Genomic DNA, 14,842 nt, shown 5'->3' with positions numbered 1-14,842 from the left:
CTGAAATGTGAGAATTTGACATATCAGTTATATGTGGACTTCACTGTGTCTATCTGGCTGTGGTGTTCATAGGTCAAGTAGTACTGAGCTGTTTCATTGTGGTAAATCTGGCATGAGCTGCTTACAGATCCTCTCTCAGAGTTCAGAGAGAATGTTATTCTCACCTTGAGATTTTTGGTACAGAGCCAGGGAATTACTGACCTTGGAATCCATTGTGAAATGTGGCAATAATAAAACTATGTTGGTTATTCGCTGTAGCAGAGCAATGCAATAATCATTAAAAAGGTAACAATTTATAGAAAAGTTTTTTTAAAAGCCTCACTGAATTAACCATGTAAATATGTAATTCAAAGCCATGTTTCAGCATGATAAAGTGCTATGTAGCCAGAGATTAACTTGCTTTAAATACAGTTTGCCCAGTCATAACCATATTTAAGCAAATGTCACAACCCATGAACCTTAGTCTGCAAGGTTTATAGGAGCAGCCATGGTCCAACCCTCCATCTGGCAGCCTGCTAATGCATGCTTACTTAGGACCCAGGAAGCCTAGCCCCAGTTTGACGCTCCACACCTGCAGTCCTATTGGTAGAGTCCTGGAGCAGCTCATGGGCTTGCTGAACCTAATTAAGCCAGCAGCAGGAACAGGAAGCTGTCTAAACAACTGGGATCCACCCTTTTCTGGACTGTGTGCTTCCTTTTCCTGTGGCTTGATTTCTTGGCATCCTGACCCTACGTGACTTCTGGCATCTGATTTGTGGCTCTGACCTCCAGTTTGTCTCCTGACTCTAACCTCCTGGTATCCTGAACTTGTGATTCTCACCGCTAGTTTGTCTCCTGCTCTGACCTTCTGGTATCCTGACTCAGTTGACTCCTGTCTTGTGACTGCGGATTCTGGCTTTGACTACTAAGTCTGGACACCTACAACTTGGCCAAGACAGCTTGTTCGGACCACAGTTACCCTGAGGGGCTGAGCCTGGTGTGAGAAGGATTGATCTAGCAGCACCAGTGCAGTCACTAGAAGCAGCAGACTCTCCCAAATGGGCATTCAGGCGGATAATCAAACACTGCAGGCCTAAGTTGTGCAGCTGACCTTGGACAAACAGCATCTGCAGGAGCAAATGAGGCAGCTCAACATTGAGAATACCATGCTGCGAACACAGTCTGCAATGCCCTTGCCTCAGTGGTTTGACAGGAACCACCAGCAGTTCCAGGTCTTCATGAGCCAATGTCACCTTCTGTTTCTGTGCCTCTGACCAGGCCAAGGTGGCCCTGGTAATCAGCCTGCTGACAGGAGATGCATTATACTGGGCATCCCCCTTGCTGGAAGACCAGAGCTCGGTGCTGTCAGACTGGGAAGCTTTTCTTCAATCAACATCCATCCTCTTTGAAGACCTGCACAGAGCACAAGCTGCAAAGACTGCCCTGAGGGGACTTCAGCAGGGGCAAGGCACAGTGGCCTTCTGTGCAGCACACTTCTGTTACCCTACAATTTGGACCCAAGACCCTCCAATGCTGGCTTGCCTATAACCATAAATTGATTACCAGTTTAGTCAACCCAAATGGGTAAAAGGTGATGGCCCGCCCTACAGGAATTTCCAGGATATTACCAGGGGTTTGTCTCCGACCCGCAGAGGACTCCCCAGAGCAGGCTAATCCTGCTAACCCCTGGGAGGGAACAGGTACAGCACTCCACTCAAAGGATTGACAAACAAGTAGTTATTCTTCAAAAAACAGAATCTTGTTTATTGAAGATAAATAGGCAGGTACAGCATATTTAATAAAGCAGGAAAGAAAGCATGATAGTGTATAATAGATAGTAAGACACAATATTGTCTTTAGAAATTATACATTGAAGCAGTTTAGTAGAATAGACATCAGTCATATAGTTGCTACAATGTTGCAATATTGGTACACACTGAGCCTTTTATACATATGCATAAGGCCTTCACCAATATAACATTAGGCTTGTTACAATGTAACATATAAATTCCCCATGCACAGATACCAAACAGTATTACAATGTAACACTAAAAAAACCAAACCATAAGCAACATAGCATAATAGAATAGGAGACAGATCATCAACTACTTAAGATACACACACACACACACTGAGCTTTCAATATGCTGTTACAATCCACAATGATAGACTACACAGAACTCTATACATACGAATAAGAAAACATTACTGTGACAAAGTGGGACTGTTCTTAATGTTTCCTCTGAATACTGTAGGGGTGCCTCAGTTTCCCATATGCATTTTGTAAGTCTCTAGGTGGTAGGATAAGAGGGTGTAATTGTTGCAGAGCAAAGGGCTAGTGTACATAAACGGCCAACACTCTGTCTCCTGGCAACTGATGGCCTGGGCCCTTCCCCCCTGCAAGGCGATAGCTAAAGGGTTGGAGAACAAAGGAATCAGGTGACCTCCTGGCCCAGGAAAGGGACAAAGCCTAGAGGGAGTTTGCGGCTGGCTGGGGATGTGGCGTGAAGTGCAGACGTGGTTGTTTGGCTCACTGCTCCCCAGAATGGACCCCGCTGAGGGGTCCTGGTCTCTCTACCTACAACTCTGTTTTAGACAGTGTTCCTGTCATCTAATAAACCTCTGCTTTATTGGCTGGCTAAGAGTCACATCTGACTGCAAAATTGGGGAGCAGGACCCTCTGGCTTCCCCAGGACCCCCCCTGGGTGGACTCACTGTGGGAAGTGCACAGAGGGGCAGAGAATGATGAATACTCTGAGGTCAGACCCAGGAAGGTGGAAGCTGTAGGAGCTTTTTGCCCTGAAGACAGTCTGCTCACAGAGAGAAGGCTTCCCTAGAGTCCTGACTGGCTTCATAGGGAGCAGATCCAGAGCATTGCTTGGGGACTCTGTAACAACTACATGTTAAGAAAAACATTACTTCTTAATACTGATACTCTGAGTGTTGGCCAGACAATCACAGAATGGGTGGGGTGGATCACACTCAATCACAGACATCCAGATTTATTAGCAGACACACACAAGCAGTGTTTTAAGATAGAAAGGAAATTAGACTTACACTCCTTCACCAATTCCTCTGCTTTGTCTCAGGTCCTTGTGCTCTTTCTGCCTTTGCTCTGATCTTTTCTTCTCTCTGCCTGGTTGATCTTCACCTAGTCACTCCCACACCCTAACCTGTCAAAGCCTCCTTATATTCAGTTTCTGGCTGCCTCTGATTGGTTGACCTTTCAGGCTTGGATTAGCATAGCCTCTTCTGCTCCTCCCTACACGGGTGGCAACTGTCCAGCCAATCAGCTTTGCCTGTGGCTCAGGCAGCTGCTCCTCCTACCCCTCCCTTCAGGTATTCTGGAGTGAGGTGGGTCATGACTTTTGAACTTTGTTTCACTCCTATCTCTTATCTACTATTGGTCAGTTCAGTCTGTGTCCTCCCATCTTTGATATCTTCTAATAGAGAATCAGTGTGTCCACCATTTTGGATTTTTAGCTCTAAACTATCATTATTTATAGCTTATTTAAAGCATCTGGCCTAGAATTAACTACTGTTTTCTGCAAACTAAAGCACTCTGATGCTATCACTACCTTTGTAATGCTAATTGAGAGAGGTGAATTGTTCATGGTGTTTCTCACTCTTCTCCCCCCACCACGCTAACTGTCAGGATCTCTATCCAGGGTGCTGCAATGTATACAGGATCCTAAAGCAGGTGAAAATCTCTAGTAACACTTCCACTGCCTCACTGCGAATACAGCATAGAACACAGCAGCACAGCTGTACCAGTTCTGATGGGGCTTACGGGACGAAATCAAAAAGGAACTGTCCCTCATAGAGATGCCTACAGGCCTAGCCACCTTTGTGGACCTTACAATCCACACAGATAATCAGCTGTGGGAATGAGGGAGGAGAAAGGATTATGCCTGCAGCCTCCCTACTCGCTTACCATGATCTCAGCTTCTGTATTGCCTGCTGAACCTACGCAAGCTGATCTGGCTCATCAACAATTCACAACTGAAGAAAAGGAATGGTGCTGTCAGTGCCACTTGTATTTCTGCTGTGGTGAACCTGGCTATGTCATCTCAGCCTGCCCAATACAAATGCCGAAGAGCTTGCAGGCATGGCGGGGGGAACTGGCATGGGCCTTAGGAGAAGAGAACTTCCCTGTACCCTAGTCATTACTGAGTAGCATCCCAAGCCCCTTCTCATTTGCAAATTCCTATCCAGCTGCACATCCTGGGATACCCCTGAGAGATTCCCCTCCAACAGGCCCTCATCAACTCAGGAGCAGTGGGCAATTTCATGGATGCATCTACAGCTTGGGCCCAACAAATTCCCCTCCTACTCAGGGTCATGCCCAACACGTTCAAAAGTACTAACGGCTCTCCACTGTTCTCAGGTCCAGTTGTAGAGGAGTCTGTCCCTCTGGAGGCCATTATTGAGGAGCAAGGAGAATTAATACAATTCAGTGCAATCCATTCCCCATATTTTCCTCTCATCCTTGGTATCTCCCGACTGACCCTTCATGACCCCCTCATTCACTGATGAGAGCAGAAAGTCAAGTTCCCATCAGAATTCTGCTGACAGCATGGCCAGGGACCTGGGAGCATTGCATCCAGAGCCAAGAAGTAGGGGTAGTTGCCTGCACTGAATCACCCACTGGGGGAACTATGGAACTTCCCCCCAAGTACTGTGACTATGAAAAATGCAGAAAACCTTGGCAGGACACTTAGGGTGATATAAATCCCAATGATTAATTTACCATTTCTTCTCATGGCCTTGAATGTGCCCCATGATAAAAAATCATTGTAGCTTCCTGTAAGGTGTGTGCCTGCACCAACATCCTTTGCCAGAAACTCTGTGATCACCTCCTACCTCTGGACACCCCACTTTGGCCTTGGGAAGCCATTTCCTTGGACTTTGTGGTGGAACTACCAGAATCCAGTGGCTTCATGACCATCATGACAGTGAGTGGTCATGAAACCATGAAAAGATCACTTTTTTCTGTGAGTGCTCTCCCTGTGGGTGCTCCACTCCAGGTGTCAGTGCGTCCTGGCACTGTCGATCAGAGATTTATGGTAGCAGTGTCCACACGGGTCACATGTGCGTTGTAGGTGTCTTGTGGTGCTGTTGGTGCTGCATCTAGCGCACACAATCTGAGCCCCCCAGTTCCTTCTCAACTGTCCTCAGCTGAAGATGGAGCTCTGCGGCAGTGTTTACCACTTTTCCCATACCTTTAGAAATAGTAGTTTAAATAGTTAGTTAATCAGTTAGAAAGTTCTTTTTAGTGTTCGTTTTTAGTCCCGGTTTCCCCTCCCCGTAGTTTCCCCACAGCAGGGTTGGTTAACCGTTAAAGATGCCTGGCTCCCCAGGCTTTAAGCGATGCAGCTCCTGCCATGATGCAATACCTGTTTCTGACAGGCACTCATCGTGTGTCTGCTGCCTCAGTGAAAGTGCATATACCACAGAAATGTGCCCACTGTAGCAGCCTGAAGGCAAGAGCCCAGCATGGCTGGGATTTCTGACTGAAAATGATCCTAATGGAGAAATCTCTCCAACCAGAGACTGACCAATGTGAAGGGCCCATGTTTGGTCCATCCACCTGCAAACAGTCAGGGCACACCCTGACCGTTGTGAGGAGCAACACATTGCTCCGTCCAAGGACGAGGACCAGATATGAACCCTGGGAACTTGATTAAAGGTGGGAACTTGATTAAAGGACAGTAATCGTGGGAAGCTTCCTTGGCTTGGCCTTAAGGCCTGAGAATTAAGAATGTAGTAGATAGAAGCTGAAAAACAAGAATATTAATCAATGTCATGCATTCCTTTGCGGTGAAAGTAGGTAATGTGCAGGGGGGAGAAATATAATAAAGGAGAAGGTGGAAAGCTGACAGGCAGCAGCCCATTTCAGCTGACCAGCTTGCTTGCTTGAATAAATCTGTGTTCTGTCTCATCATTGAACCGCCACAACTGGCGCCCAAACGTGGGGCCCTCAGCACTCACCTCGCCCGGCAAGGGTTTCAGACGCGTCACTCATCCACTTCGTGGATCCCGGTGAGTATTTTTCGTTGTGGTAAGTATGGGAAGTTCCCTCTCTGCTTTGCAAGTGCAACATCGCACTGAGCTACAGTATTTGCTGCGTAAGGCTCAGCATGTCTGCCCCACTCGAGAACTCACTCTCCTGTTACAGGAGGTGAGTGCCCAGTGCCCGTGGTACCCTGAGGCCGGAACCCTTAAGCTAGCGGACTGGGAGCGGTTGGGCCAGACATTGCATGAAGAGCCTCGGGCGCCCGTGCAGGCTCTACATGCCTGGCACCTCTGCCGCGATGCGATACAGCGTGTCGCCTCGGACAGGCCCTCCGTCACGAGGCTGGTGATCTCGCCACGCCCGTCGGCTCCTGCAGTCACCCCCCCTCCTACCGATGCAACACAGTGTGTCGCCTCGGAAGAACCTTCTCTCGCGCCAATAGAGGGGCTGCCAATTCCGCCACCGCCGTCGGCTCCTGCAGCCATCCCTCTCCCTGCTTCGCCCCCAGTGCCTTTTTTACCACCGCCTCCCTTACCTTCCCCGCCGGAGCCGGTGTGTGATTACCCTCCCCCCCTAGGACCCCATGCTTCGGGGCCCCCCACGGGGTCGTCTGCATCTGCTCAGAGGCTTTCGCTGGTGCAACAAATGGTTCACGCAGCGAAGACTCGCTCAGATCTTACAGCAGAGGAGCTGGCTGAGCTGGTCTCAGTTTGTCCGGTGACCTGGCAGAATGACAACCAGGGCAACCCAGTGGGAACCTGGGTTTCATTGCCTTACTCGGTGGTTAGAGAGGTAAAGAAGGCGATTCGCGAGTTCGGTCTGACTAGCACGTTTGTGCGTGGTCTCATTGAAGGGCTAGGTAGTGGGTACTCCTTGATCCCTGAAGATTGGAAGGCGCTGTTGCGCATGATGTTGTCACCCAGTCAGTATGTTATTTGGGTCAGTGAGTATCGGCAGGAGGCGGACCGTCAGGCCCAGATTCATAGAGCAGCAGGTGTTAATGTTATTTATGAGCAATTGGCAGGGGAGGGACAGTTTGCTACCGTTGAGCAGCAGACCCAACTCCCTCAGGTCTTCTTCCCTATCATTTCCACCTGCGCCCAGCATGCTTTCCGGAGGGTCCCGGATTCAGGCAAGCCTACAAAAAGCTTTGTCAGTATCCGTCAGGGTGCATCAGAGTCCTTTCTGGATTTTACCAACAGATTGCAGGAGGCTATCCTCCGACAGGTGGATAATGCTGTGGCCGCTCAGGAGATCCTGTTAAAATTGGCGGTTGAGAATGCGAATGAGGATTGCCGCCGTGCTCTCCAGACGGTGCAAGTCTCTGGCATTTTAGAGCTCTCAGACATGCTACGGGCGTGCCAGAACATCGGCACACAAGCCCATAAGGCTGGAGTTCTGGCTGCCGCCCTGAGAAAAACCGGGAGGGAGGGGAAGCGTTGTTACCGCTGTGGTAAGGAGGGTCACTTTCAGCGGGAGTGCCGCTCATCAAAGGCACCCGCTCGACCCTCAAAGAAGTGCCCCAAGTGTGGGAAGGGCTATCACTGGGCTAATCAGTGTCGTAGCGGGTCGGGAAACCGCGCAGCGGGTACCCCCCGAACCCAGGGCCAAACGGGGGTGTTTCCCACTCAGACAACCGTTCCTCTGCCTTAAAATCCATAGACTCTATGAGGGCGGCGACTGCTGGAAGTGCAGGGCTTGATTTGATCATGCAGGAGGACACTGATTTTCGGCTGCCAGGGGAGGTCTGCGCCATACCTACTCAGGTGACGGGACCTCTCCCTGCCGGCTTTGTGGGTCTCGTTCTCCCTCGCTCTCATGCTGGGAAACAGGGCTTTTTTGTCATCCCCGGAGTCATTGATGCCGACTACACCGGCATTATTAAGGTTCAGGTGTGGACTCATCTTCCACAGTCGCTCCCGCGTGGACGGTCAATTGCACAATTGATTTTAGTCCCCTATCAGGTGCCAGCTGCCGAGGATCGAACTCGGGGCGGAGGCGGCTTTGGATCAACGTTGTCTCACTCGCCGTCTCACAGCACGTCCTCTCCACTTGTTGCTCTGACAATGTCAGTCCGCCCCTCGAAACCTCAGTTAACACTTCTCTTAAATGATGTTCCCTTCACAGGGCTGGTGGACACTGGAGCTGACGTTACGGTGATTCGTGATCCGGAGTGGCCGGTTAGTTGGCCTACGGTTCCTTCTAAAGAGTTGTGGGGGATCGGGGGTAGTAAACCCGGGCGACAGAGTTTGTCTTGGGTCACGGTCTCTAAACCGGGAGGCCGTGCCCTTGCTACTATCCGCCCTTTTGTGCTCCCTGTCCACCTCAATATTTGGGGCCGTGATTTACTTACAAAGCTGGACACCACCCTCGATATTAATATCTGATGGCTCAAAACCCTCCCTCACCCACATTGCCCTCCGCATTACCCTTGGTATGGCAATCCTTAGAGCCCGTCTGGATTGACCAGTGGCCCCTCCCTCTAGAAAAACTGAAAGCGCTTCATTCGCTTGTGCAGCAGCATTTGCAGGCACAGCGCTTGGAGTACTCTACTAGTCCCTGGAACACCCCGGTGTTCGTTATTAAGAAAAAATCTGGTGCTTGGCGGCTGTTACATGATTTAAGGGAAATAAATAAACGCATCCAACCTATGGGCCCCTTGCAGTTTGGCTTACCAAATCCAAATTTAATTCCTCAAACCGATCAGCTCTGTGTGTTAGATTTAAAAGATTGTTTTTTCACCATCCCCCTTTGCCCGCAAGATCGCGAAAAATTCGCGTTTACGGTGCCACAATATAATAATCAGCAACCCTCTCAAAGGTATCAGTGGAAGGTCTTACCCCAGGGAATGCAAAATAGTCCAACCTTGTGTCAGCTTTTTGTGGATCGGGCCCTCACCCCTTTTCGTGCCCGGTACCCTACGCTAAAGGTCTACCATTATATGGATGACATTTTGCTTAGTGGTCCCCAGGTCACGGAACAACAGATTGAATCTTTGTCTCAAATTCTCGGCCACAATGGCCTGTTGGTGGCACCAGAAAAAATCCAACGCTCTTATCCCTACCACTACCTCGGCCATAAGGTTTTACAAACCTATGCTGCTCCGGTTCGTCCGGCACTAACTCTACCTCAACCCCTAACCCTTGTTAAATTACAACAGATTTTGGGTCATTTAAATTGGATTCGGCCCTATTTTCGTCTCCCCACCTCAATGCTGCAGCCGTTGTTCGAGCTCCTACGTGGGGCCCGAGCACCGGGTGCAGTTATTGCCATCACTGAAGAGCACATTGCCTGCATTCGACAAATTAATGCAGCATTGAGTCAGCAGTTTGTGGACAGACCCCCTGAGGTCCGTCCCCTACGATTGATTCTTCTTGCCACCCCTCATACGCCCACTGCGGCTCTGTTTGTACCCCGTACGAATACAGCCGTCTCTATCATAGAGTGGCTGTACCTCTCCTCCACTCCTCCTCGGAATATTTACCCCTATCTAGATGCCCTGTCTGATCTTGTTCGTAAAGCCCGCCACCGTGCAGTGCAACTCACTGGCACTGATTTAGTTGATATTGTGTTCCCCTTGTCCCGTAGTGAATTTGATTCCTTGTGCCACACCTCTTTGGCTTGGCAGGTTGCTCTTTGTGATTATGTGGGAGAAATTTCTTATAACCCCCCAAAAGATCCTCGGTTGGTAATTACCCAAAAGGTGCCTCTAATTGTTCATCGTCTTAGCCACTCTCAACCCATTGTTTCTGCTGTTACTCTTTTTACTGATGGCTCTCCACATCGAGGTGTTGTCACCTATCAAACCGGTGACCCCCCTCGCTGGCATTCTTGTTTTACACTGCCTCAGCGTTCCGCGCAGCGCTCGGAACTGGCTGCTGTTGTTTTGGCCTTTCAACTTTTTGCTGATTGCCCCTTTAATTTAATTGTGGATACCCATTATGTTTATCAAGTGATTGATCATTTACCCCTTGCCCTCATTACCCCTCAGGTCGATGCGGACCTCCTTCGCCTATTTTTGTCTCTGCAATATCTTATCTCCACTCGTAATTTTCCTTATTTTGTTGCTCACATTCGCAGTCATACCCCTTTGCCTGGGTCACTCACTGAGGGCAATGCGCGCGCCGATCGCGCGCTACGTGGTCAGGTAAATTCCCTTTTTTCTGACCCCATTGAAAGCCATGCCTTTTTTCATCAGTCTGCCTCTGTTTTGGCCCGGCAGTTTCACATTCCTACTGATCATGCACGTTCCATTGTTCGTTCCTGCCCCCACTGTGCCGCTGCTGCCCCTACCTTTTCTTATGCCGTTAACCCTAGAGGTACCGCAGCGAATCAGCTGTGGCAAATGGATGTCACTCACGTGCCACAATTCCGCCCCTATTCCTTTTTACATGTTTCTGTTGATACTTATTCGGGATTTCTCTGGGCAACCCCGCAGCGTGGGGAAGCCACTGCCAAAGTGATTCACCATTTGCTAGCCTGTTTTTCTGTTATGGGTCGCCCAAGCCAGATTAAAACAGATAATGCCCCAGCCTACTGCTCCACAGCCCTCTCCACCTTTTGTGCCCGATGGGACGTCCGTCTTAAACACGGGATCCCTTATAATTCCACGGGCCAAGCCATTGTTGAACGTGCCAATCGCACGCTCAAAACCTTGCTTGATAAACAATTAAAACAAGGGGGGCTGCGTCTCCGAACCTTAGGAGACATTCAACAACAAATGCATATCCTTTTGTTTACTTTAAATAATTTAACGCTGAACGCAGATCAGCAGACCCCCGCGGATCGGCATTTTCACAAATCTGAGGTACTGGAAAGACCGCGTGTCTTTTACCGTCAGCTGCCTGATCCGCAGTGGCTGGGCCCAGTACCTCTAATCACTTGGGGTCGGGGATATGCTGCGGTGTCTCTCCCTGCAGGACCGTTGTGGGTTCCAGCCCGGTGTGTGCGACCGGCACTGAAACAGCATGGCATGGCGCCAGGGGCTGCCGAACCCCATACCGGAGTTTCAGCTGACCTTGGAGGAGAACGCGGTGCCTCCCGGGTCAACAACGGCGGGACGGAAACGGAAGAGGCGTAGCGCCCCAAGCCAGCCCGTGACATGGGGAGCAGTAAAAGCATTGGTCGCGGCGGCTCAACGAAGACTGGCAGCAAACCAACAGCCAGAGACTCCTGAGACTTTGTTTGTGGCGATTCTCGCCCAAATCACTGCTAACTCTGTACTGATTGTATGCCTTTTGTGCCTGCTAATTCCTGTAGGGGTTGGCTCGGAAGTGCATCCCCCGTTACGGGCCCGAATGACGTATAACATATGGGAAAGATTGGCTTCAATAGCAAATGTTACCCACTTTTGCTTGTCTAATTCTGTAGAAGCCGGAGAATTGTTAGGTACATGCCTTATTCCAGTATGTCATCACCCTGAGGAGATAGGGAATGAGACGATGCTCGCTGCTTACGCGAATCTCTCTTCCCAGTACTCTGGCATGGCTAATTGGGGCCCGGCCTACTATACCTTGCCTCACACGGCTATATCCCTCCACACACCGTACCCGGCCGGGGCCAACGATGTCACCTGTGCGCGTGTGGTTAACTGCACTAGTACAAGCCATCTCTAGGCTGGCTGCAACAACTTTTTGGTTATGCTGTGTTTATAATCATTGGGCTTATTTTTTGCTGCTGCTGTGTACAATGTATTCCCTCTTTGCTAAGGCTTTGTAGAGATACGCCCTGGCAAGCTCCCCGAGTTATGTCCTTGTCTGTTTGGGAGTTAAATTGCTCGCAAAAGCAAATTGACGGCTCCCATGAGAGGGCCGAGTATAATTAAACAAAAAGGGGGAGATGAAGGGCCCATGTTTGGTCCATCCACCTGCAAACAGTCAGGGCACACCCTGACCGTTGTGAGGAGCAACACATTGCTCCGTCCAAGGACGAGGACCAGATATGAACCCTGGGAACTTGATTAAAGGTGGGAACTTGATTAAAGGACAGTAATCGTGGGAAGCTTCCTTGGCTTGGCCTTAAGGCCTGAGAATTAAGAATGTAGTAGATAGAAGCTGAAAAACAAGAATATTAATCAATGTCATGCATTCCTTTGCGGTGAAAGTAGGTAATGTGCAGGGGGGAGAAATATAATAAAGGAGAAGGTGGAAAGCTGACAGGCAGCAGCCCATTTCAGCTGACCAGCTTGCTTGCTTGAATAAATCTGTGTTCTGTCTCATCATTGAACCGCCACACCAATGGACCACCTCTCCGGGCACCCCCCTCAGGGAAAGGAGACATGCCTTCCTCTAAAAGACCGAGGAAGAAGGCACACGTCTCTGCAAATAGCACTGCAGAAACAATGGTGGTCTCCTGCCAGGTCACTACCCCGATGCCAACAAATGCTCAGATGAGCACCTTTGACACTCCAGGTACCTCCAGCACCGCCAAGTCCCGAATGAAGGAGGGACACAAATCTCGAAAAACCTCAGTTACTGCACAAGGTGAGTAACTGTCTCTTTTCTAAGATAGCTCACTTTATTGCCTCCATAAGTTTACCCTCTGTAGACGAAGCCACCCAGCTCTGGATAAATAATGTATTCCATCTTCATGACATCCCAGATCATATCACCAGGGACTGCCTGTTTCTGGCACGAGGCCCTATATTTATTAGAAGTTCACGTGCACCTGTCCTCTGCCTACTATCTGCAGTCAAAAAGCCAAATGGAAAGAATCAGCAAAATCTTTGAAAAATACTTACTGGTTTTAGTTGAATGGATGGTTGGAATTGGTTCTAAATTAGGGCTGAAATTCAGACGTTAACATAGGCACTGACTCTGTGGATGCTCCGGGGCTGGAGCACCCACAGGAAAAAAATAGTGGGTGCTCAGCACCCACTGGTGGCCCTGCCAATCAGTTCTTCCCCCTCCCCCCAACCATCTCCCACCTGTCGGTGATCAACTGTTCAGTGCAAGAGGCGCTGGAGGGAGGGGAAGGAGTGGGAACAGAAAGAGGTGGAGTGAAGGTGGGGCACGCTCAGGAGAGGGGACGGAGTGGGGCGGGAAGAGGCAGAGATGGGGCAGAGTGGGGATGGAAAGAGGCGGGGGTGGGGGGGTTTGGGGGAAGGGATGGAGTGGGTGTGAGTGGGGGTTAAGCACCCCCGGGGAAACCAGAAAGTTGGTGCCTCTGAATCTTAATGTCTCCTGAAACAAGGTTGACATTTCCTGTCAAACTTTTTGAATGGGAAGACATGTTTTAATGAAGCATGCTTAGATGAAGTATAGAATTCACCTTTAATGTTTCCTTCCCAGTATACTTTTTATTGTTTGTTGTAAATAGGATTTTCAAATTAAAGCCCTTTGGTGGAGATCATTGAGCATGCAGAGTAGTTCAGTTAGTTTTTTTCTTTCATATACAGCTGAGATAGAAATTTACAACGAATTAGCTAGAGAAAATAATGCAAGGCAGAGAAACTGGATTTTTTTTTGTCTCTCACTTGTTTGTGTTTGGCATGTAGATCAGTGAGAAAGGCTCACATTACTCAAATATATATTTTAGGTCCATTTCTTGGAAAAGTCATATTTGCATATGCAAATAAATATTTATTCATAGTAAGACAATTAGTGCCAAGAATGCTGGACTAGAACAGGCTAAAAACACAGAGATCATGTAAAAGTCCCTAATTATTTATGGAGAACTATATTTAAAGAAGTTGACCATAGTGGATGTACAAGCAGATATTAAAGTTAGATAGCAGTTCTCTGTGCCAAGCTTGCTTTTTATTTGAAAGTCCCTATCCTGTACAGATATATGCAGTAAAGATGTAGGCCAAGGCAATTTGCATCTGGAAATACCTAGGTACCTTTCAGTTTGACATGCGTGTTGTAAACTGTAGAATTTGGTTCCCAGACAAGACTGACAGCAATAAAGAAAGTATTTTAGGGTCGGGCTAAAAATGCATAATATAAAGATATGTTCATTATCCTCTCTCTGGCATGATACAGCTCTGAGTGAACAAGTTTTAATCTTTCTCTCACATAAAAGTTTAGAAATGTAAATTTGGGGTGTGAATATAAAGGTCCTATACTAGGAGGCTAACTTTAGTCTGTGTGTGAGTTAGTACAGTAAAAAGACAATTTCAGCCTCCTCTATACTCTGAGTTGTGGGATAGGGGCAAGGGTAGCATGAGAGAATAAACATTCATAGATTTAAAAATTCAGATTTGGAAAATCCTGATCCATTGAATCCCATGTTCCTGTTTTACAATATTTTACTATAATTGAAGATCTATTTTCACTGTAGTACTCTGTCAGTGAGTAACTGTTGTACAAACTGGAAGAAACATTGAAAGTATTTAACTTACAGATTTGCCTTATCTCACTCATTTTAGAGTCACTAATGTCTGAACAGGAAACCATAGGCTCAAATGAGAAATCCTGAGACTGCCTGTAATTATTTGTATGCCCACATATGAATACAATAAATGAGGCATGCTGACTAGAACCTACCTGTGAACTACCTCAAATTACTGTACCGTTTTGCAGCCCTTTATTTAAAACTAATTCAGTACTCTGCAATGATGGCGCCAATACAATGGTAATACTTTTATAAGGTGGGATCTTTAATCATTACAGTAAAATACTATAGTATTTCTTAAGTTTTTTTCAGGTATGGAGAAAGGCAACAGAAAATCTGCGGCAGAACCATGGTCTAGAGAGAGCTATAGCATTGTTTTACCTGATCTATTGATTATATATTGATCATATTACTATTTAGTTTCCCTTGTTAGCACTCTGAAATTTGGTAGATTCTTGTCCCAAGACCAAGCCCAGTATTATCAGAATTACTCTTCAGTTAGGAGGCCCAGTG

The sequence above is a fragment of the Chelonia mydas genome, chromosome 2 (assembly GCF_015237465.2).
Source record: "Chelonia mydas isolate rCheMyd1 chromosome 2, rCheMyd1.pri.v2, whole genome shotgun sequence".
Taxonomy (NCBI): domain Eukaryota; kingdom Metazoa; phylum Chordata; order Testudines; family Cheloniidae; genus Chelonia; species Chelonia mydas.
This window is presented reverse-complemented; position numbering follows the sequence as displayed.